Source organism: Agelaius phoeniceus, chromosome 14 (genome assembly GCF_051311805.1).
Source record: "Agelaius phoeniceus isolate bAgePho1 chromosome 14, bAgePho1.hap1, whole genome shotgun sequence".
NCBI classification, from domain to species: Eukaryota; Metazoa; Chordata; class Aves; order Passeriformes; family Icteridae; genus Agelaius; species Agelaius phoeniceus.
This window is the reverse complement of record NC_135278.1, coordinates 20,775,433-20,798,765: the sequence shown is the minus strand read 5'-3', so window position 1 is coordinate 20,798,765 and position 23,333 is coordinate 20,775,433.

Below are 23,333 nucleotides of genomic sequence, written 5' to 3'. Positions count from 1 at the left end.
CATGGCATGCTTGTCTAATTCCCTATGGTAGCTAATCTCACTTCTCTACCTTAAAAAAATATTAAAATATCTTTAAAGCATGACTGGTAAGAAGGCAACTTTTACAGCCAATCTCCAGCTCCAATTGCTCCTGCTGGGGAAGTCATAATGATGAATTTGTGACATAATTTCTACGGCAACATGCTGGGATTTCATAAATGGGGATGGTGATTATAGAGCAGGATCAGGTGAAGCTGGATTGTGATAGAAAAAGCCCTGATTCAAATGCAAATTGTTCAATAATGGCATAGGGGATACCAGAAATTACTGGCAATTTATTTTATTTGGGTTAAGCTCTTCATTCAATCTTCTTTAGTTGGAAGTTGCTTTTCCAAGGATGTGGCTGGAAAAAATATTTTTCTCCTCTCAAGAGAACAAAGTTGTTCTAATTTAATAATAATTAATCAGTTAGTGTAATTAATAAGGATGTTCTCTATTTCGATAATTTCTCCAATTCAAGACTCTCCAAGTGCTTCACAAACCTTAATTGATTCCACCTTAGTACTCCCTGTAGCAGGACCACATAATTTACCTCATTTTCTGGAGACAGAGAGGTGTGTGAGCCAGGCAAATTGATTTAACCAGGTTAAATGATTTGCCCAAGGCCAGACAAAGAGCTGAAGTCAGGAAAGAACAGTGTTTCAGAGAGCAGCCTCTGCCCAGCTGGGTTTGGCTGTGGGAGAGTGGGTGCAGCTATTGCACAGCCACGGGAGTGGGGGCCATGCAGTTGCAGCCTCCGAATAAATCTGCTGGATTTGTGTTGTCCAGCGTATGAAGCTGGAAATAGGAACAAGCCCCATGAGCACACACTGGTGGTGAAACCAGCTGAATTGGCTGTTCATTAGTTATTCTCACTGAAAGTGGAAACAACTTGGTTTGTTTTCTGGATTTTCTTTTCCTCAAACCACTTGGAATTTAAACTGTTTATCTGAGGATTAAACTAATTGCTTCTGCAAAATGCCATTCCCACACCATCTAGTGTACATCTGTTAAGTGGGGAGGGATAACTGAACCAGTTGCCAGATGGTCTCTTGGATTTGGGTGGCGAGGAGCCAAGGAGCTGCCAGTTGGTGGTTTGTGGGGTTCTAGCAAAGCAGTCACGCTACATGCACATTCCCCTCAGTTACTCTTTTCTGCCTTAATGAAGATATTGCCTAATGCAATAAAGCAGCCATTAGCCCCCTCTCTGCACTCCCTCCTTCCCAAAAGGGGTGAGTTTATAAGCCTGATTTGTCTGACTGAGGCAGGCTTTTCCAGGAGCTCGGTTCTCTGCACGCTATGTGTGCAAAGGCACTTTCTCAAGTATTCAGTCCCGTGTCTGCCGGCTGCCTCTTTCTATGCCATAGTGGAAAGATGCTGTACTGACAAAGCTGCTCTTTGAAAGATGTTTTTATAGCTAGAAACTCAAAAAATCATTACTTAGTCTTGATTATCAAATGACACATGTACATCTAAATGCAGTACATACTGGCCCACATCATACTGACTATTTTAAAAACTTCAGCCTGAGGGCTGGATGCTGTACTTTGCATTTTAAAAGCATGTACTATTTGCCAGTGCTCGGAGTAGGGCACAGCCCCTGCTGTGCTGAAAGAAGTGTTACATCAGAGCCTGAAGAGACTGTTCCTGTAGGGGTAATACAGGTGTCTTTGCCAACACTCAGAGCATCTTTTCCAGGATGGGACCAGAACTTGGGATCCTCAGGGCTGACAAGTAGGTGGTGTGCTTTGCATGGGACAGCCGGGGCAGCCGGAACCCAGCCTGTTTCTGACAATGCCCTGGCATGGGCTGTGGTGCCCATTAGCTGTCACAATGCGTTGTGGAGTGAAAACCACCCATCTTGAAATGACAAAGTGACAAGTGACAAAGCAGCTTTCATCTAGTTGAGGAGGTCTGGGGTGGTGCAAGTTTTTTTTACCCCTTCTTACACCAGCAAAGTCTTCCCTGCTGTAAACTCACAGGAGGGAGGAATTTATGGCTTCAGCATTAAAAAAAAATAACAGTTTGGCAGCTGAGATTTTGGTTTGTTGTCAGAAAGGTGGTGGACATCAACAAAATTCAACCAAAACAATTTGTTAGAGGGAAGTCAAATCAATGTTTTTTTCTCCATTCTGTGAAGTGAGGCAGCAGCATCTCCAAACTCACCAGTGCTGGGGCCAGGCTGTGGGGCTGCACTCCCAGCCACACCATTTGGCTACATTAAAGATAGTTAGATGCACTGCTAAGCAACTCCTTGTACTTTGAGAGGTGAATTTTATTTTTTTTTTCTTTAAAGGAGGAGTTTGGCAAGGGGCAGAAGTGGTGTGTGCTCCCAGGGCTGGTCTTACACCACTTGCAAAGCTCCCAGGGTGGGTTCTGCTGGTGAACAAATCTCCTGGCATTGCAAAGCAATGACTGTTCCCAGATATGGCCAGTGCTGAAGGGCAGAGCTGAGACTCCATCTGTGGGGAGCTGCCCGGGGTGTGTGCAAGTCAAAAAGCTCTTTGCTTTTTCTTGGAGAAATGCTTGGCCAAGTTGTGCACAATCTTTATTGCGACAATGTCCATGTGGCATCGCTTAGTGAACAGCTCTTGGTGGAAGCAGGGCTGGAGTCTGTGGGACAGCTTGCATGGGCATGGGAAGCAGTCCTGGCCCTGTGGAGCTTTCTCACAGGTCACTATGGGGCCCTGGGCACGCTCCTGGGTTCCCTGGCTGTGCCTGGTGCAGCACATGAGCACAGGGTGGGCAGGGGCTGTGTGTGGTGAGAACAGCATCTGGCTCTACAGGGAGGTACCTGTGCTACTGTTCCAGCCCACATCCCTCTGCTGCTCCTCTGGAGGAACAGCACGGTCCCTGCCAAGCCCTATTCTCTGGGGGAATAACGCCCTGTCCTAAGGCTGCTGGGAGCAAGCAGCTGCCTAGCCAGAGACTCAGGAGATCTGAGGTACCTATGCCTTTTCCTTTTGCTCCAGCTTTAGTGTGACAATTCCTGTAGAAAAATACACCTGAATACTTCCCTGGGCAGGAGCAGGGAAGGGAGGGAAAAGTCTCTGAGGGAGCTCCCTTTAAGTTCCAGTTTAAGTTTCATCTGCCCCAGCCCTGGGAGTGCCACAAAACGGGCTTGCAGATGCAACTACCACTGCTGTCTGTGTGTCCATTGTCCCTTGACTGCTGCAGCTCTCCTGGGACCACAAACCTGCTCCCAGTCCTCCTGCTGAGGCCTCTGTTGCCCATTTGGCTTTGTGCCTGCTTGGCTTCTTATGTGCGTGCAACACTGACGGAGGACAGAATTTGCATGTGGCACTGGAGAAAGAAGATGAATGGAGACTTGGGCTCCAAAGGAGTTTTGTCTGCTGTCCACATGCAATGATGTGGTTAAGACCTTGTCTGGAATTGCCAAGGGATATAAAGTAGAAAATAGCACACTTTCTTGGGAGTGGAGAAAGCAAAAAGATGTCCTGAACGTGATCCATCAGGAGCACAGTGCTGCTGCCTGGATGCTCAAGGAGAAGGGGCCCCGAAGCTGCCCTTGGATATATCACCAGGAGCAGATATGGCAATGTGCAAGCCCCATCAGAGGAGTCACACACTGCCCATTTTTGAGAAGGGAGCTGGTGCTTTCTCAGCTGCTTCTGAGAAACAGAGGATGGAATGTGACACAAGACTTTATAGCTGTTTTTAAGGATGAATCAAAGAGATAAAGGCCAACTGGGATGCTGAGAAGGTGCACATATGGAAGAAGCTCCTTTATTGAAATTACAGGCACACAAATCCAGAAAAGCCTTGTGGGTTAGGTCTAGGTGCTGATTTTGGTAAGCTTCTTAATTGGCATGATCCCTCCTTGCCCGGGTTATGGGTGAACTGACCTTCAGAAACCTGGTTTGGGGATGAGCACTGGCAATCCCTGAGGCTGGGTGGTGGCATGCAAGGGCCCCACTCCACGGGGCTCTGACACAGGGTAGAAGACTGAAGGAAATGGCCAAGGGCACAGGGCAAATCCCTACTCCGACTCCCAATTTCCCAAGACAATACTGATCTGGAATGCTTAAAGAGGAACCTTTGAAAATGACTGGTGGTGAAACATCAGCTTTGGTTTCTGTACTCATCCATTGCACTTTTAGGAGGGTAGATGTTTAATGTGGTCTTGAAGCTCAGGTTTATTGCAGCCCTTGTGCAGAGAGGATCCTTGGAGGCAACAAAAGCCGTGGGCAGCTTGGGAATGCCAGGCTGGCTTTCGGATGGCGTGGGGCTGTGCAGGAGCCATCCTGCTGCGGGGCCTGCGTCACTGCTTCGCGCGTCCCGGTCCCTGCAAGGACACTCAGGGCATCATCACTCAAAACTCTGTGTCTCTCACACAACAGGATTGGTTTCTCCAAGCTCATTTGGAACGTGTTTGGGGGTCAGATGAGAAATGAAGCAGGATCAGAGCCAGCCTGAGGGAAGCTTCCATTTATGTGCATTTCTCTTTTTTCCAAAAGAGGTCTCCAGCATATGTATGTTCAGCAGGGAGAGGTCTGGGCAAGGAGCACGCCCTCAAAGCAATTCCAGTTCTGCCTTTGGGATATGCCTTCCATTTCACACAAACTGAACTGGGTCCAATATGCTCTGCATGATAGAATATGGCTTTGTGAGCACGTTCATATGTGAGACTAGCATTAGTAGGCATTTGCGCTTCAATTTGTGCTAAAAGCCAACAGATGGGGAAAGTAAATGCCAGGAAACCAGGCCCTGATCAGGTGACTTGAGCTGTGCTCACACTGTATTTAGACAATAGGCTGTGTTGTGTATTTGGAGTCTGATCTTGTGAAAATGAAACCCTGCTGGTGCTAACCCACAGAGGCTTTGCACACTGGGAAAATGGCCAAATTCCTCTGGAAAATGGTGAAGCTCCAGCTGGGAGAATTAATGAAAGTTCACTTTTGCCAAAAATGCAGAATTTCATCTCTTTGCATGAAAAAAAGTGGCTGTCATTGATGGAGATTCCCCCTCTCCTGCCACCCCATCTCACACATATACACAAGAGGAACATGGCAGTCAAATACCCAGACCTGCTGCAGGGATCACAAGTAATTTGTTCCCTGTATCTGAAAGGGGTAAGGTGAGAAGTCAGGGTTTGGGCTGCAGCAGGAATGGGCAGACTTCATGCTGAGAAACCCTTCCTAAGTGTAAAGGGTGGGATTGCCCGGGACATCTGTGGCACTGTGGGGTGAGAGCAGCGTGGTGAGCGCGTCTGCAGCCATGCAGGTTTATACAGTCTGCGTTGAACTGGGGGAAGAGACTCAGGCATCTTTTCTAGCTCAATTTCCTATGATTTCTGGCACCTTCCAACCTGTCTATTGGGCAACTTGGACCCAGGTGCTGGAGGAAGGTGTGCAGCTCTCCTGCTCCCAGCACTGGCCTCCTGGAGTTTTACTGTTTTTTGGGAAGCTTCATAAGGGTTTGGCTGTTCATCAGTTGAATCTGGCTTTGTTTGCATGCTTCTTTAAGTCTCTCCCTCCAAAGGGAAAGCAAGCTTTTTCTCTTTGTACCAGCTATGTAAGTGAGCTCCCAAAAATGCTCTGCCCTCTCCCACTGCCCAGACTGACTGCAGGGAGGCCAAATTCACAAGGGTTGCGTGTATGGGGCAAGGTCTCTAGAGGGCAACAACTCCTCAGACCTCTGTGGTTCAAGACTTTCAGAGAATTTTGACCTAAATTACCTTCCCAGGCCGCTTTTTTCAAGTTTCCTTCTCTAGCTTCCCACCCACAGTTCCTGCAGTGGGCCTGCGGTTCGCCTCCACAAGGCAGCTCTTCCCCTCGCCTGGCACGGACTGGGGGATCTCTGCTGGTAGCACAGGCAAGGTGACCACCTCAGGTGAGCAATCAGGCATTAGTTTAGTCTTTAAAGTGCAGTGAAGAGCATTTCAAGGATTTTGCTCTTCTGGCAGAGCTGTCTGCCTGTTTCTGAACAGAAACCTGATCCAACTGCTCTTGTAAAGCTCTTATTTTCTTCAGTAGTCCAGTGGTTAAGTTCCTTGACAATAACTCTGAGCCAAACTGGCTGATAATCACAACCTGACCAAGCAAGGACAGTTTATCTTAAAATACAACAATTATACAGAAGAAAAAACCCCTGAGCATGGTGCTCTGCTGTATGTTGCTGCCCTGCTTAAGGAGGATGGGCTGCAGGATGACCTGAAGGATGGGCTGCTGCTGTACTAGGCTTGTCTGAAATCCAACCTTTGACCTTGCTCCGCTGGATTTTTGCTTGTCGGGGGGAAAGGGGACAATTCAGGATATTTACAAATTTCTAATGTGGAAGGAAAAAGAATTATCTGGGATCACTTATCAGGTATTATTTGAATGACCTTCAATGAGTTGCATTTACGGAAATTTGACTAACTTTAAAAAAAACGGTATTTGGGTGTAAATTTTTAGCCTCCTTGAACAATATTGCTGCAGTTCCTAAGAATAACCTGTAGAAGGATTTTTCTCCTTTGGGGAAAGGCAGGTCACAGTGCTGTTGGAGCTGGGGGTAAGGGAATTCATTGCTTCTAGTGCAGGTGTGGAGCCATCACCCACTCCTTGCTTGGCTCCAGCAGGTTGAGTTTGCCCAGGTACGTATTTTTTGCTTAAAAGCTGAGGGTTGCAGATTTCTGGCAGTGGCTGGAAAGGGGTTTTTGGAGCCGGGGCTGTTGGCATGCAGAGCAATGGAGGGTGTGTGCGACACTCGTGGAGGTCAGGGTGGCCAGGTGGGAGCTGCCCAAGCTGTCTCCCTCCACCCCCGAGAGCTTCCCTGCTGCGGGAGGGGCGGCCCGAGTGGAGGTGCAGCTCCTTTGCCCCGGCTCCTTTGCAGGCCCTCGGCCACCCGGGGCTCTGGGGTCGCAGCGTGGGTGCAGCTGCGGCCCTGGCTCTGGCTGCCCCCTCCCCAGGGCCTGGCATCCCTCTCTCAGCTGAAGCACTGGCCTCGGGAACTGCCCCGCTGGATTTAACAAATGTGGACTGTAGGGAGAAATGAGAACATCTTTAACGTCCTCAGAGAGATTGGGGTCATGCTTATGACTTGAATGTTTACTTGATAAAGAGTGAATTGCTTCAGTCCCCTTGCAGCCCTTGGGAACCACTTGTGAAAGGAATAGCAATTGTTCTCTGCTCAATTATTCTTATATAAGTGAATGCCTTGTGGTGGACATCCCCAGAATGGTGCATAATTGATGCACTTAACTGATGATTACACCAGAAGGATCTCACTTTGCGTGGCAAAGTACGGGAAAAGACACAATGCTGGAGGAGCTGTCCTGGCCTCTGGGAGAGCGAGTGTGCATGGCTGTATGGGAAGCTATTGTGCCCAGGGCGGTGACCTTGAAACAGATTGAGCTTATTAGGAGAGCATGATGACTGAGATTTCAGTGTGACTGCGGCAAGGCAGTCAGGCCAACGAATATGTGATAATATTTTTTATAAATGTGATAATTAGATAAAAGAAGAGGGAGTTGGAGTTTAGACTCCAAGACACTAATTAAATTCACATTGACAAATCAGCATATTGGTCTTGTATGGATTAAAGCAGCTCTGAAATGCTTCTTTTGTTTAGATTACACTAATTAAATTCACACGTTTTGCCAAGCCATAACAGTTACCTTGAAACACAGAAGGCTGAACCTAAAGCTTCAAAATGCATGTCAATGAATGTGCCAAAGTCAGAGCATTTTTGCAGAGGAAATAGCTGACGATTTTAAGAAATTTTGGGACTAACGTTTGTGAAGTTTTTATACCCTCACAACTGAACACTGTCAGAATGATGCATGCTCTTACTTAAATGCTGAGTGCTTAACTGCAGTTTTAAATTATGCTCAGTGATGAGGTAATAAAGTATTTCAGCAAATATGTCTCAGAGGAGAACTTGAGAAAGAAAAAAACCACATCTATTCCCAGCAGCCAGTCTTTTCAGGTCAGTATTTAAAAACCATAGGTCACACGTCAGAGAATTATGAGCTGCTGCTGGCAATATTTTTGGAAGTTAGGACTTCATAAATATATCAACTACTTGATGCAGGGCTGCCCCACAGCAGCCACCACTGAGCCAAAGCCAGAGGATGGGAATTTTGAAATTTAAGCCGATATTTGTGTTCTTTCTGCTGGGTTAAATCTGAAAAAAATGAGCTTGTTGATGTGCACATTGCCGAGAAATGGGAGAGGTGCTGTCAAACTGGAGCACCCTGCTCTGGGCTGGTGGAGCCCCTTCCCTGCAGGGCAGGGAGCTGCCTTGGGAAGATGCAGGGCTGCAAGGTGCTGTTCCAGCATCCCCTGCCTGGAGAGGAACCCAGTGGCGTCACAGGGTTGTGTTTTGTGCTGTACAGTCCACGCAAAAGCCTCTCTGTCATCTTTAAGGACAAAAATCTCAATGTAAGCATTACTGCCTCATTGCCGAAGCCTTAGGTGTGAGGGCCCCACAGTAATCCTGAGTCATCACCATCTCATCATTAGTGAATATTCTATTTTCTGTCAGTAAACACAGTTTACCCTCTTTACAGTTAAGCTTCTTAAGATTCATAGCTGATGAGGGAGCAATTAGGACAGAATTTAAATGAATACACACAAACTGGGGAGTTCCTGCTGGGGGAAAGGAGAGGCTCAGGCTCTGCCTAGAAAAGTGCTCAAGGCACATGGCAGTAAAATGCACTTAACAAGAAACTCGTTACTTTGGGGCTAATTCGGTGAAACTTTGCTGTGTTATCTGCTTCAAATCCGTCTGTTGAATGGACAACCGGACCTGAAAATCTCTGAGGTGGGGAGGTTTCTACTGAAACTCATCCTGTATTATTGTAATAATTTGTTCTATTTCCTTGATTACATGAAACTCATTGGGCTCCTCCCAGAAGATTTAATAGTTACAGGATTTGATCCAAGTTCAGGGAAAGTTTTGGGACTTTATTTTAAAGGCTGGACTTTAAATGCATTTTAAATGCAAGTGAGCCTGCATGGGGCAGTGGGACAGACAAAGGCAAGGGCTCTGTGAGGGTTGACAGCACTTCTCCTCAGAGGTTTTTCATCTCTGCTGTGGTGGGGTTTATTTTTATTTTTTTAATCAAAGCACTGAAATACTGGTGGATGGAGAGTGCTGTATAAATGCAAATCTCATTTACCTCTGTCTGGTTCAAGCAGCTGTGGGGACAGCTGGGCAAGGGCACATCCCAGTGATGGCACTGGGCCCCTGGAGCTCTCCCAGCGTTGGTGTGGGCCATTCCTGTGGGAGCAAAAGGGGATGGCAAAGTGGCTTTGACCTTAAGGAGGGTCCACTGGAGTCCAAGACAGAGCAGCTACAAGTCCTTGTCGTCTTCAAACCTCTTTACATGTGTTGATTAATTAATTCTACCTCATTTGATCTGTTAGTCTGTGATTTGCCCTCAGTTATCACCAGCCAGGTTGAGGAGTGGCTGGCTACTGCCACACGTGTAAAGTGAGAGCTGGTTGCTGAGACTCTTCTGCTAGCAGTCCTCATTTTGGGACAAAATATTGGTCTGTTGCAATAAACGTTTTCTGTCATCAGTCTTTGCCCAAGGTGGGTTTCTGCGTTCCTCCTGCCCTGCACGGTGATGGTTGGGCTGGCACCAGTACAGAGGCCCCAGCTAACGGTGCCCAGCAGGGAGGTGGCACCGCGTCTCTGATTTGGATCAGGGAGAGGACGGTCCCTGTGCACAGCTGTCACTTCTCTGGCTGGGTGAAAGTTCCCCCTTGAGCGCTGAAAGCTCTTAAAGGCTCCGTCTCTGTCCCGCGGGAGCCGCTGCTGCGGCTGGGCTGCAGTCCTTGTGCAGCTCTGCTGGTGACAGTGTCGACTGAGCTGGAACCCGCCGCGGCTCTCGGGGTGGCAGGATGCTGACTGCTGCTGTCCCAGCCCTGCCGGGATGCCGGGACCCAGCTGCGCCCCGGGACGTGCCTGGCTGTGCGTCGATGGATGGCGAGGGGGCTGGAGATTGGCTCTGGGGGCTGGCGAGCAGCCGCAGTTTGGGATGGGAGGAGTGATCAAGTGCAGGAGGTTCAGCCAAGTTTTACCTACCTATCCAGGCGTGACATTTGTGTCAGCTAGCCAACACTAAGATAGAGGCTACTGCAATTAGTTTAAAAATGCCCCTTGTCCTGGACGGTGCTCAGGTCCTCAGCCCTTATCCAGAAAGGTGCCTTGGGAGATGGGCTGGTTCAAACCTCTGAATGCAGGTGGTTTTTGTGGGGCTGCACCAAAATCACCCCCTGATATGGTCATGTGAAAATTGGAAGTGGCAACTGTCCAAGGTAGCTGCAGGTCTGGAGCCATCCAAATTCTGGACAGCACGAATGCATTTTTGTTTTTTGTACTGGATCACAGTGGATACAAATCCCTCTACAGAACACGGTACTCAGATGAGCCTGCACCTTTCCCAGGATCTGCCCATCCCTGTGTGCTTTGGCTGTGTGGTTACACCTTGCAGAGGACCTGTCAGTGCCACGTGCCCAGCCTGCAGCCAGTGTGTGGGAGACAGCCTGGCCCTGGAGACACAGGCTGGGCTCTTCCTCTCTCAGCTGCTGACCGGTGTCCCTGTAAGAAAAAATGCTGAGCTGTGCATTGGAAAATTTCACAGTAAGTCAAGTCAAGAAGAAACTTGGATGGGAAAGAATTAGTGAATGAAATAAATGATTGCACACTGCCAGTCTTCCTTCATGTGAGGGTAATGAGTGCGTAATTCAGGTAATAAGCAGAAGCTAAGGGCTTACCCTGCCCGTGGCTGGGCAGCAAGAGCAGAGAACTCCTGGGGACTTCTCTGACCCTGGTGTAATTCAAATTGTTGATGTTCCACAGTGCTTTCAGTCCTCTGGAAAATCAGGTACTCTTAGTTGTTGCCTGTCCCATTCTATGGCAAATGCCCCCTCCTGCTGATTACCCCTTCCCTTTAAAAATAAAAAGCACCCACCGTCAAATTTGAGGATGATGAGCCTTGCTACTCCTCCAACCTCTGCTGTTCTTGATGAGAACTTGCACCTTGTGGGCACCCTGGGCCTGGCAGCTGTGGTGTCCTTGGACTATGTGGATGCCAGGGATGTCACTTACCACACAAATACCTGCTGGTGGAGAGTGGCTGCGGATGTTTACATGCACAATTCATTTCTCCTGAGGCATTTTAGCTGTAATATGGCTCTAAAGATACGTTTTCCCACCCTAAAGGAGTCTGGTAGGTATCACAGATGTCTTTTAGGTAACATAGCAACTCTCTTTTTTGGCTATTTGCAGGCTTCCAAACTCAAAGCTGTCCTTTCTTTTTCAGGACAAGCTATGCTATTAAAAAAAAAAAAAAAAGAAACACCAACAAAAAACAAACAAAAAAAAAAAAAACCCAAAAACCCCAGACCAACAGAATAATTTGCTTAAGCCTCAAATTCACAGCAGCAAGTAAGATATAATTGCACCCTTTGATCTTCAAAGATCTCATCCAGTGTGTGCTGAAGTCAGTGAAAGCCACTCTGTTTGACTTCAATGAACATTTATAATATGCAACTCAGAAATATCCTTCCATTTTATCTGTACATGTCTGAAGACTCTCTGGTGGAAATAAACTTCAGTATGTAAGTTTGGGTGTTTTAACATAATTTTATGTGGCATGAAAGTGTTTCATATTTGAACATGAAAGGAATAAAATTTGTTTGCCCTGAAAAACACTCCTGCTATTAAAGAAGCATGTGGCATCAAGCCCAGATCACCTAGCAGGAGTTAATACAACACTTGTAGCTGCATCAGTATTGCTGAAACAAGTGCTCAGTTGCTAATGAGCTGCCTGCCAAGCAGTGATGCTGCCATCTGAAAACCTTTTTGGTCCTTGGCATCTGCCTCTAAGAGAGATATGAGCTATATAAACCCAGAAAATGATCTTCATTGTGTCAGATTAATTCTGCATTTAGTCCAGTGTTTTAGCCTACTGTAAAACTAAAACTATCTCTATGTAAATACACTAAATAATAATCTGAAATTTGCCTTGGTGTGGAGGTTTGGTGTTTTCCTTCTCTACTTCTATGTACATCCTCAGCACCAAACATTACTGACTAGTCTGGAGGGGGAGGTTTAGCAGCATGAGAAATTTGTAATAGAAATCAAATATTAGTACAAGCAAGATGATATCTTGCCCAAATGAGACTTGATTACATACTTAATCTTGATAGTTACGTGTGATTTTGTGTACATGTGATTTGAATACTGGATTTAAAAGCCAGGAGGTGAGCCACTGAGATGATTTGCTTTCTAGGGACATCCAGGCAGAAAGGTGAATGAAATTTCCATGGGCTCTGGGATAAATTTGAAGGATTTAATCCTGCTCAGATTGTTATGGAGGCCTTTCCCTGCAGAAATTCTGGACCAGAGCTACCCATCACCCAGGCCACACACAGCAAAGCATTTCAGCACTGGAACTGAGCTCTCTGGTGCAGTTCAGCACATGCTCATGGTTTTGGTGATCAGGGATGTTTTTAAGGACACATTAATGACAAACAGCATTATGGTCTCAGTACATGTTCTTCAAACATGTCATCACCTCATGGGATGTTCCCTTTTGTGCACAGCCATTGCTGTAGTGCCTATCTCCCTCCCAGTCTGGTTCTGCCTCATTCTCTTTCCATTATTGTTTGTACAGCTTTGTACGCCCCTCTGCACCCCACAGCATTTTCAGTCAGGGGAGCACCAGGCCGTGGTCTCGCCCTGCTGTGATCCATCCTCTGAGGTGGGTGTTGTGGAAACTGCTCTCATCAGCCTCTTCAAGCTCAGTGAGAGCTCTGTGGCACAGGAACCTGGAGCATCTCCTGCCATGGATCGGGATGCACGTGTTAAGGATATGTACATATTAAGGATCTGTCAGACTAGATCCCAAACATTTCAAAGACAAAATATTTCACATTTGGGGTGTTTGACATGTGATTTTTTTAAACAGACTTTTTATTCCCTAATTTTTGTATGAACTTGTGATAATCAGAGGAGGGGGATGAAGCCTCAGTGTTTGATCCTTATATTTACTTTTCAGTGGAATTGTTCTCTTTCTTCTACATGTTTTTTGAGCACTGCTCACAGTGTATGAAGTTCAGCAAACTAGGATATTGCAAAAAAAAAAAGAACTTCTGCAAAAAATCACTGAAATCTCAATTTATATGCTTATTTATTTTAATTACAGCAGGACAGTTGTTGTTCTTCCCTGTGTTTTAGAGTCCTTTAGGAATCTGCTGTGATGGAGAAAAATCCCCTAGAGAATCTTTGGAAAAGTAAAGGCATGCACGTGTTTGGTCCATAGGAGTGATGACAGAGAATAATCTACTGTTGGAATAAGAATTACTAGCATTTCTAAAAGGCCTGAGGTTTTGGACCATGAAGAGGGAATAGTAAGTCATGATTGTAACCACTGTCTTTGAATTTTGCTTTTTAACCACCTGCTAACTGTTTGTTTTGTGGTGGAAAAGGCATGAACACATCCATTCCCCCATTTAGGATGTGATGCAGCAGCACTTCTGAGATCTGAGCCTGCAGCTTTGCCCAGGATCCTATTTAATAAAGTACTAGCAAGCAATTATTTTAATTTTGATTTACATCCCTGAGAGTTATTCCGCTCTTTCCCCATTCCTTAACACCCAAGCCCACCCTGATGAAGCCCACAGGGTTCCTGTCCCTCTGACAGTTTCTTCTTTGGGGACGGGCACTGCAAGTGTGTTTTCCCCAGCAGAAAGATGCAGGCAGGAGAGAGGATGTGGAAAGTTCAGGGCATAAACCTGGTGAGAAACCACAAACACAGGTGATACTCCAGGGAGCAGTGGGGTGTGTACAGCTGTGTGGCTTGGGCTTAGTTCTTGGGGATGGGTTTGTGATTGGTGTTTCTGTCTTGCTGGTTTCAGAGGAATTATCCTGGGTGAGGGATTTTTATCGTATCAGCTAGATTCAAGGCAACATGAGAGGAGCATGGAGCAGCAAGCAGTGAAAGGACAGTGCTCTCCATGGTGTGGGAGATGGAGGTGGCAAGGAGAGGGGCCTGTGTGGATGGGGTACCTTGCAAACTTTAGGTGCCAGCACTGGGTGGTTCTGTAACTCTTACTGCTGCTGCCATGTGCATAACACGATGCTATTTTAGGAGAAACCTCGGGGAGCAGACACAGCCAAGATGAGAGATGGATGCTGTGCCCATTGGTATTTCTGGTGTTACGTGTCAGCATAAGTCCACGACACAGGCACCTAATCCAGCATCACAACTGGAGAGAGTAAATGCCACCGTGTTCCCAGGAATATTTTGGAACTCCTGCCATTAAAGATTGCCTTAAGTGCAGATGGGCTCAACCGGCCATAGCTCAATTTTAATGGTGCAACAGTGACAACCAGCGGCCAGCTGGGCTAATCCGGGATGAGTGCCATCCCTCCAGCCCGGAGCCGGGCGCCGCGGGGCTCTGGAGTCGCACTGGCACAGCTCTCTCCAGGCACTGGGGATCCACCAGAGAGGCTCCTGAGCGTGGCAGGCTTTGATGTTTCCATCTTCTGGTCAGGATCCCACATTGCTAATGGGAGAGATGTTAGTGAAGCATTTTGGGGTTGAATTTCTGCTACTGAGCACTCAGCTGCTGGAACAAAATTTGAGGACATTTTGTGTGAATGGTTGGAGAGGGCAGAGCATGGGTGGGGGGCAGGTTATCTAATTATACTAGATCTAATATATATAACTAACTATACTATACTATATCTCTAATTGTACAAGTTTATATTTGGAGTTGTGCCTTGCCTCCAATAACTTTATTTCCATATTGCACCCTTCTGTGCTTAAATGGACGTGACCTCAGGCACAGCACAAAACAGTACGTGGTTGAATGTCTCATGTAAGACTTTGTTTTTCCCTCTCCTCAAACTCAGAGAAATCATTTGGACCCCAAAGTGCTTGTCCTGCACTGTGTGCAGAGAACCCCACGGCTGACCAAACACTTTTATTGTGGGAAAAGCAGAAATTCCCCTGCCTGCCTCCACCCGGGCCCTGCTGTATCCCACTCACAGCATGCCAAGGATTCAGTGCTGTGCCTAGCACATCGTCCTAGCGCAGTCTTTCCCCTCCCAAGAGAAGTCTGGGGCTGTGTGGGAGCTGGTGGGGCTTGAGGTCCTCCTGCTCCACGTCTGCCATCTGTTTTGGGCAGGCTTGGTCCCTTCCCAGGGCCACTGCAGGGAGGGCACATGGGGGAGGGCAGCGTTTGCTTTTCATCTGCACGTTTGGCAGTTCAAAGGCTCCTGCTCCTTGTTGCTGCTCTCAAATCTGTAGATGACACAGATGTGAATATCTGGTGATAGCACAGGGAAACTGTGGTTCCATAAGCAAGGGTCTGAACAGCTCGAGGACTGCCAGTAAGGTGCCGTTTGCAAGATCTGGACGTTTGAGAATTTAGGACAAAGGTAAGACCCTTGTGAGCTGGCACACGCAGCCCAAGGCTATTGACCCTTCTTGTGCAGCGACTGGTGTTGGATCAAACTGTCCCACGGGCACTTGTGATGTCCCTATGACATTTTGGGTCTCAACAGGCAAATTTTGCTGAAACCCAGAAAGCTTTGGGGAAAACTTTTTGGTCTTTCTTTGGTCCCAGTGCAAATATGTTGTATGTCTCAGTTTGGTGAGTTGCAGCTACCAGTGTTATGATGCTGATGTCCAACTGCAATGTCGGTCACCTTAACTGAGACTGACCCACTTCATTGAAGTTTGTAGTTTATAAGATCTTAAATTGTTTCCTCCTTAACCACTTTGACCTCTGGGTCCCTTTGGAACAATTCTGGTTTGTCTTGGATTTTTAAATTTAATAATTAATTTAGAAACTCAAGAGTTTGGGCAATAGGAGCACCTGAGCATGGCGTGGAGCTGCTCCCCGGTGGGGAGAGGCAGAGCAGAGCAGAGAGTCAGGCACACCGCCGGGAGGTGCCCGGGGGCTGGGGAGGCGGCAGGGAGCGGTGGCCGGGCAGCACGGTCCCTGTTCCTGTCCCTGTCCCAGGATTGAACAGGGCAGCACGGTCCCTGTCCCAGGATTGAACAGGGCAGCACGGTCCCTGTTCCTGTCCCTGTCCCAGGATTGAACGGGGCAGCACGGCCCCTGTCCCTGTCCCTGTCCCAGGATTGAACAGGGCAGCACGGCCCCTGTTCCTGTCCCTGTCCCAGGATTGAAAGGGGCAGCACGGTCCCTGTCCCTCTGTCCCAGGATTGAACAGGGCAGCACGGCCCCTGTCCCTGTCCCAGGATTGAACAGGGCAGCACGGCCCCTGTCCCTGTCCCAGGATTGAACAGGGCAGCACGGTCCCTGTTCCTGTCCCAGGATTGAACAGGGCAGCACGGTCCCTGTCCCTGTTCCTGTCCCATGATTGAACGGGGCAGCACGGCCCCTGTTCCTGTCCCAGGATTGAACAGGGCAGCACGGCCCCTGTCCCTGTCCCTGTTCCATGATTGAACGGGGCAGCACGGTCCCTGTTCCTGTCCCAGGATTGAACAGGGCAGCACGGTCCCTGTCCCTGTCCCAGGATTGAACAGGGCAGCACGGCCCCTGTCCCTGTCCCTGTCCCATGATTGAACGGGGCAGCACGGTCCCTGTTCCTGTCCCAGGATTGAACAGGGCAGCACGGTCCCTGTCCCTGTCCCAGGATTGAACAGGGCAGCACGGTCCCTGTCCCTGTCCCAGGATTGAACAGGGCAGCACGGCCCCTGTTCCTGTCCCAGGATTGAACAGGGCAGCACGGTCCCTGTCCCTGTCCCAGGATTGAACAGGGCAGCACGGTCCCTGTCCCTGTCCCAGGATTGAACAGGGCAGCACGGTCCCTGTTCCTGTCCCAGGATTGAACAGGGCAGCACGGTCCCTGTTCCTGTCCCAGGATTGAACAGGGCAGCACGGCCCCTGTCCCTGTCCCAGGATTGAACAGGGCAGCACGGCCCCTGTCTCTGTCCCAGGATTGAACAGGGCAGCACGGCCCCTGTTCCTGTCCCAGGATTGAACAGGGCAGCACGGTCCCTGTTCCTGTCCCAGGATTGAACAGGGCAGCACGGTCCCTGTTCCTGTCCCAGGATTGAACAGGGCAGCACGGTCCCTGTCCCTGTCCCAGGATTGAACAGGGCAGCACGGTCCCTGTTCCTGTCCCAGGATTGAACAGGGCAGCACGGTCCCTGTTCCTGTCCCAGGATTGAACAGGGCAGCACGGTCCCTGTCCCTGTCCCAGGATTGAACAGGGCAGCACGGTCCCGGTCCCTGTCCCTGTCCCAGGATTGAACAGGGCAGCACGGTCCCGGTCCCTGTCCCTGTCCCAGGATTGAACAGGGCAGCACGGCCCCTGTCCCTGTCCCAGGATTGAACAGGGCAGCACGGCCCCTGTCTCTGTCCCAGGATTGAACAGGGCAGCACGGCCCCTGTCCCTGTCCCTGTCCCAGGATTGAACGGGGCAGCACGGCCCCTGTCCCTCTGTCCCATGATTGAACAGGGCAGCACGGCCCCTGTCCCTCTGTCCCATGATTGAACAGGGCAGCACGGCCCCTGTCCCTCTGTCCTTGTCCCCCTGTCCCTGTGTGCCCTGCCTGGGACCTGCTCTCTTCCTGCGCCTTGTTTCCCTGACCAGATCGGGCTACAAGTAAAAAGTAAAACAGGAGGTGAAACCCTTTTACTTCTGTTTGTTAATCTTTCTTCTATCTTTCTTTCTCCCTTCTTTTTTTCTCCCCCTTTCTTTCTTTCTTTCCTTCTTTCTCTTTTTTTTTCTTTTTCTTTTTCTTTTTTTTTTTTTTTTTTTTTTATTAGCAGGGCTCCTTTTTTCTCTCTCTTTTGCCTCAATAGAAAGAAAAAAAGTTTTGTCAGCACTCCTGTTTCTTTTGTTGTTTTCTTTTTCTCAGAAGTCTTTTCTGCTTTTATCCTAATCCCAGGCATGCATGAGGGAACAGTTGTGCTCTGTTGTTTGTCTGTTCTGGTAGTTTTGAACCAGTAGGGCTCCTGCTTTGTTCTCTTTATTTTCTGAACACAGAAAGGTAAAAGAGTAGGAATAGCGATTGAAACCCTTAAGAAGAGAAACCTTCGATATTTATTTAGATTTAATTCATTTTTTGCCATGTTGGTAATAATTAAGGGATGATGACAAATAAAAAAAAAGAGGGAGAAAAAAAAAGGAAAAGGAAAGGAACCTCTTTTCACTCCCCTGAGATCAGAGTTTTGCTACCCAGAGCATTTTTAACTTGTACCCCTTGAGAGGCACGTTTTTAACTCTGTTGTCCAATTTATTCACTCTCTGGAACCAGACAACAATTTAACATATGCCAGGGTTGTTTTTTTCCCCTAAACACAGAATTACTCCTTTGTAGAGCTGCCTGTATGATTTGAAAAGCAGTGTTAGCCTGGTTTACCTGATGTGATGTCAGCCTGACTTTCAAGTCACATCTCAGTTTTAAGCCTTATATTTATGGTTTTAAATGCACTCTGGTGCTTCTTTTTGGGGGGCATGTTGCAGAACTGTCACTAAAGGTTTATTTATGATTTTCCCAGTATTTCTTTACTAGTTGGGCATGCTGGCTGATAAATTGCCTGAAATGTTTTTAAAAATTAAGCTAAAACTAACATGGATCCATCTGTCTCTGTTTCATTCCTGCAAAACAAACCTTTTATGATTTTGATATCCAACATGTGCTTGTTCTCCGTTGCCATGGAGATGCTGTAGGCCTGAATTTTTTTTCACAGGCTCTTACGATGAAGTTTTTTTTGAAAACTGTTTTGATTAATTTTTCCTCCACTTCAACTTCTCTCTCACTTAAACTGTTTTCCTCTTTTGTTTCCCACTTGATTTATGGCAGGTCGCTGTCATTTAAATAGATGCGCGTTTTGAAATTCCTTCTTTCTGTTCGAATGCAAAGAAAAAAAAGAGAAAAAAAAATAACCCATGCAAGTCATGCTCAAAGACTTGGTTATTGTTGCTTGTTGGATTTCTGCTCTCTGTGGTTGTCGGGCCTAATTCAAAGTAATTCAGGCTACTCAGTGGGGGCAGTGCATAGCTCCACAGGAAATTATGATAGCAAAAGTCTTCCTGTAGAGCTCTACACTTGGCACTACAAAGTGCCTTGGGCTGCAGTTACCTGAATAGGGTTGAATTAGACCAGACAACCGCATCATCCCACTTCTTAATCTATTAGAGCGATATACAAGTGGCAATTGTTGATTGCAAAAATGGGATTAAGAGGCTCTTCAAGTGAATTGATTTTCTTGTGAGAACAAAAAGAGGAAAGAGAAGGCTCGTTTGAATCACACAGCCAGCAAGTTTCGTGAATGGGTTCCACTCCAAATGTTAGAATTAAAGCAACCAACATTTCCCCATGAAGCATGCAGGTGAGAGGAATAAAGTGCTGAAAAATAGAAAATTATGTCTAAAAGTTTGTGGCGCTCTCAGCAAATCTTGGCTCTTCCTCCATGATCCCTCCCTCCCTCCCTGCTCCAGGCAGCAGCAAAAACAAATCCTTGTTTGAGCCAAACACTTCATTGCTCTTCATCATCCTCTGCTTATTATTCTTCAATCTTTATTTTTACCCACACATTTCACTTATTTATTTTGCTTTATCTCAGGCAAGAAATGGGGTGAGAGAACAGCTCCTTTGATTCCTGCTGCTTTTCCCTGAATCTTTCCACTTATTTCTTCCCCCCACCAAGACCAAAGCCAGTGCCATGTCTCTCCCAAGGGACCTCCAAAGTCTGTTGCCTGCATCACTCCAGAGCAACTCCCCACAGGGATTTCACCCTGTCCCCCTGGTGCCTGCTGTTCTCCTCATGGTTTCTGTTTTCCCTGAAACCACAAGTTTTGTGTGTCATAAATTTCCCATTAACCTGAGTGTATCATCCACTGGGAAGAGCAGAGCCTGGCATCTACCTTCACTGGGATGGGTCCTGCTATTTATTTTTGGGTGGTTCTCAGTGATGCTGGAAATCCTTTCACCTCAGCTGGAAGACAAGCTGGTTCTGGGCTGCAGAGGAAAGGCAGTGGCGAAGGCAAGTTCTGCCCTGGGTGTCCTGGAGAGCAGCGCTCAGGCATGGCTCAGCGTCAGCAGTGTGGAGAATAGAAATGACACCCTGCAGGGAAAAGGAGCTGCTGGAGCAGATGGAGGGAGCCTGGTGCTGTTGTTTGCCTTGGGAAGGGACAGTGGGGAGGGTCCCCTCTCAGACACAGGGATGAGAATCCTCCCCTCCCACCATAAAGCAGGAGATCTCACCCTGCGTGCTGGCACCAGTGCAGGGGTGAAGGGCATGAGCCCCTTTCGAGCGGGCTTCAAAGATTTTGGGGCAGGGAACAGTTGGCTGAACTGAACCCTGCTCTGTGGGTTGGAGGGCACATGTTCCTCCTCACCAGCACGTCTGTTCAGGCTTGCTATGTGGTTGGTTTGCCCTTTCTTTAAATTTGCTATAGCAAGCTTGTTCCCTCAGCTGGACCCTGCTTGGGATGGGGCTTGAGAAGTGTCTCAGAGCAGAAAGGATTGATGGAGTCACTGCTGGGAACTGGAGGGGACACAGCCACCAGGGAAACTCTCACGTGATGTTTTGGGAAGGGTCAGAAGTCTATTTGGAGCAAAAGCACCATCTCAATGCTTCACTTAGTGAATTTTTTTTTATTACAGGGGATAGTTATGTTGTTGCAAAACTTTTCCTTTTGGGTAGGAGATTGTAGGACGGGGATGAACTTTCATGGCATCAGAGACTCCTCTTGCATCCCAAGAACCTCCTGTGCATGTTTAGAAGTGCTGCAAATCCAAATGAAACAAGACCAAATGTGCCTCCCTTAGGAGGTTGCATTCGTACTTCCCTGAATCCCTCACCATGAGCAGGCACTTTTTCCTTTTCCCAGCACGTTCCAGCCCTTCCTACCTCTCGCTCAGCTCTCACAGTTTTAAGGGGTGCTGTTTCTGGACACACATTTGCATGGGTTTCCCTTTTTCACCTCTTCTGCCCCATGGAAAGATTTTTGCCAAAATCGCAGTCACAGGATGCCAGGAGCACCCACCAAGTGTTAGCATCCATGAGGAGCAAGCAGGCACAATTTTTTCCCTTGGAACAACATCAGTATCTCTAACTGCGACCCGGTAATTGCTCTGTATTTAATTACCCGAGATTGCACCAGGCCCGCGTGCTGTATTTGCGTGTGTGCTATCAATTATGTCATAATAAATGAATTTCCTTTTCAGGATTCCCTGCAGCCGATGGCTGGGCTTCTGTTCCTCCTTGACTGTTCTGACTTTGAACAGGTTTATTCAGCTGTTGTCTGCTAAGCCCTACAGAAAAGAACAATAGCTTCTGATCTGCCTTTTATGGGTTATTGGAAACTGGTGGTCCGCACTACAGCTTTGGTCAGTGATTAACCAGAGTGAAAACAAACTACACAAGGCTAAGTTGATGTTGGAGGAGGAATGAACCCACTTCATTAAGGCTTTAAGAGGAAACCTTTTCTTCTTCAATGCTTGTTCACAACTTTTCAGGTCTCTATTTAATCACGTAATTCTCTCTAAGTAGGAAGAGAAGCTTGCCTCACAGCGAGAGGTCTTTTGCCACATGACAACTTAGAAAGATAAATTATATATAAATATCTTCATGGTTTTGTGGAAAGGAAACCAAATTCAGTTTCACTGCATGCAGCTAATTTACCAGAGTCTTAGGTGTTGTGGGCATCCCAGTGTCCATTGCAGGTAGAGAAATTTTTGCTGCAATTGCCTTAACTTTTGGTGACTGTTTGTGTGTGTAGGGTGAGCAAATCATATCTGATCAGTGCCAGACATGGGCAGCTGACAGGGACGGAGGGCAGACGAAGAGGCAGCAATTATAGCAAGCCTCCTTTACAACCACTGAGACAAAATGGAAGTGCTCCCCAGGGTGGGGGTTTGTTACATCTTCTGGACATATCGAAGCCTCCTGCATACTCAGATCTCTTTGCTGTTGGCAACCTAGGGAGCAGAAATGAAGGACAGGAGATTTAGGGTGGATGAATTTGGTGCTGGTGAATATGATGAGTGACTCCAGCCCGTGAGGTCCAACCCTCGTGCTGTGCTGGGTAATCACACAAAGTGCATCATGTTGAGGCAGCCCCTGGGCTTTTGTTTATTGTAATTTATTATTTAATTTTTTTAGTATGGCAGTTAATAATGGTTTGAAGAGCATATGACTTTAACCCAAAGCACAGCCATAATAAATCAACCCTCTGGCTCCTCTGTGGGTATCGAGCAGCAGCAAAGTCTGTTTTTTTCCACAACCCCTGCTTTTCCTGCACTGTGGGCAGCAGCTCCTCCTGGCTATCAGTGCACGCCCAGGGAGGGATAACATGGATACCCTGGCAAATGCCAGGGAGCTGCTTGCTGATCACCTTTAGCAATTCCTGGTGGACAGCAGAGACCTTCATCAGGTAGATGCCTGAAATGCTGAGGGGCATGTGTTAAACTGGTGCTTGTGGCATGGGCGTGGCTGGCCCAGGCTCCTGCTCATCTGTTGGAACAAGCAGGGGTTTGTTTGGGGGGCAGGATGAAGTAGGTTGCTGTTGAATGTATGCAGGCCATGCAGTCCTCTAATGTTTCCCTCCGAGAGCTCCAGTGGTGCTATGTAGGAGATCCCACTGAGCAGAGCTGACTGCAGCCCTGGGCACCTGCTGCAGGCAGCACTGACCCACCTGGGTGCAGCAGTCTGCCTTCCCTGCAGCTCGCTCAGCTCCCTGGAACTCCCCGTTCACACTCCAAATCCAGCGGGAATCCTGGGTTTGAGTGCTCAAGACCCCTGGCTGCAGCTGTGCTCCCAAGGCCTGGGGGCACAGAGCCGGGTGAGTCCCTGCATGCGCCCCAACACCTGCAGTTTTTCCAGGGCTGCTCCCTTCTCCTGCCAGCCCCAGTCACAGTCCTGTTCCTGAGCACTCTTCCCATCCAACAGGGTGGATGCAGCATTCCCCTTCTACTTGCCTCAGATGGTGCACATTGCCCCTTTGCACCCATCTGTTGAACTTGGTAAGCACAGCATGGACCTTGATGAAAGGATATTTGAGGAGGAGGAATCTCTAGTCCAGTGAGACAGGAGATGAGCAAGAAAGTGTGACTTTGCTTGGGGCTCTCTCCACACATGGAGAAGCCATGGAAAAAGTTTTGCTCTCTTCTTGGTGCAGCAGTGCACCGAGGAAGGATGGACCCATCTGGGTTAGGAATAGAAAAATCATCACTCCATTCTTGGAGGAATGATGACTGCAACTAAACAGGTTGGGAAATATAGGAACAAAGAGGGTAAAATGTATGTAGAGATCTCCCACTTCTCATGAAATCAAGAAAAGTAATGGATGATCATTTCCTCAAG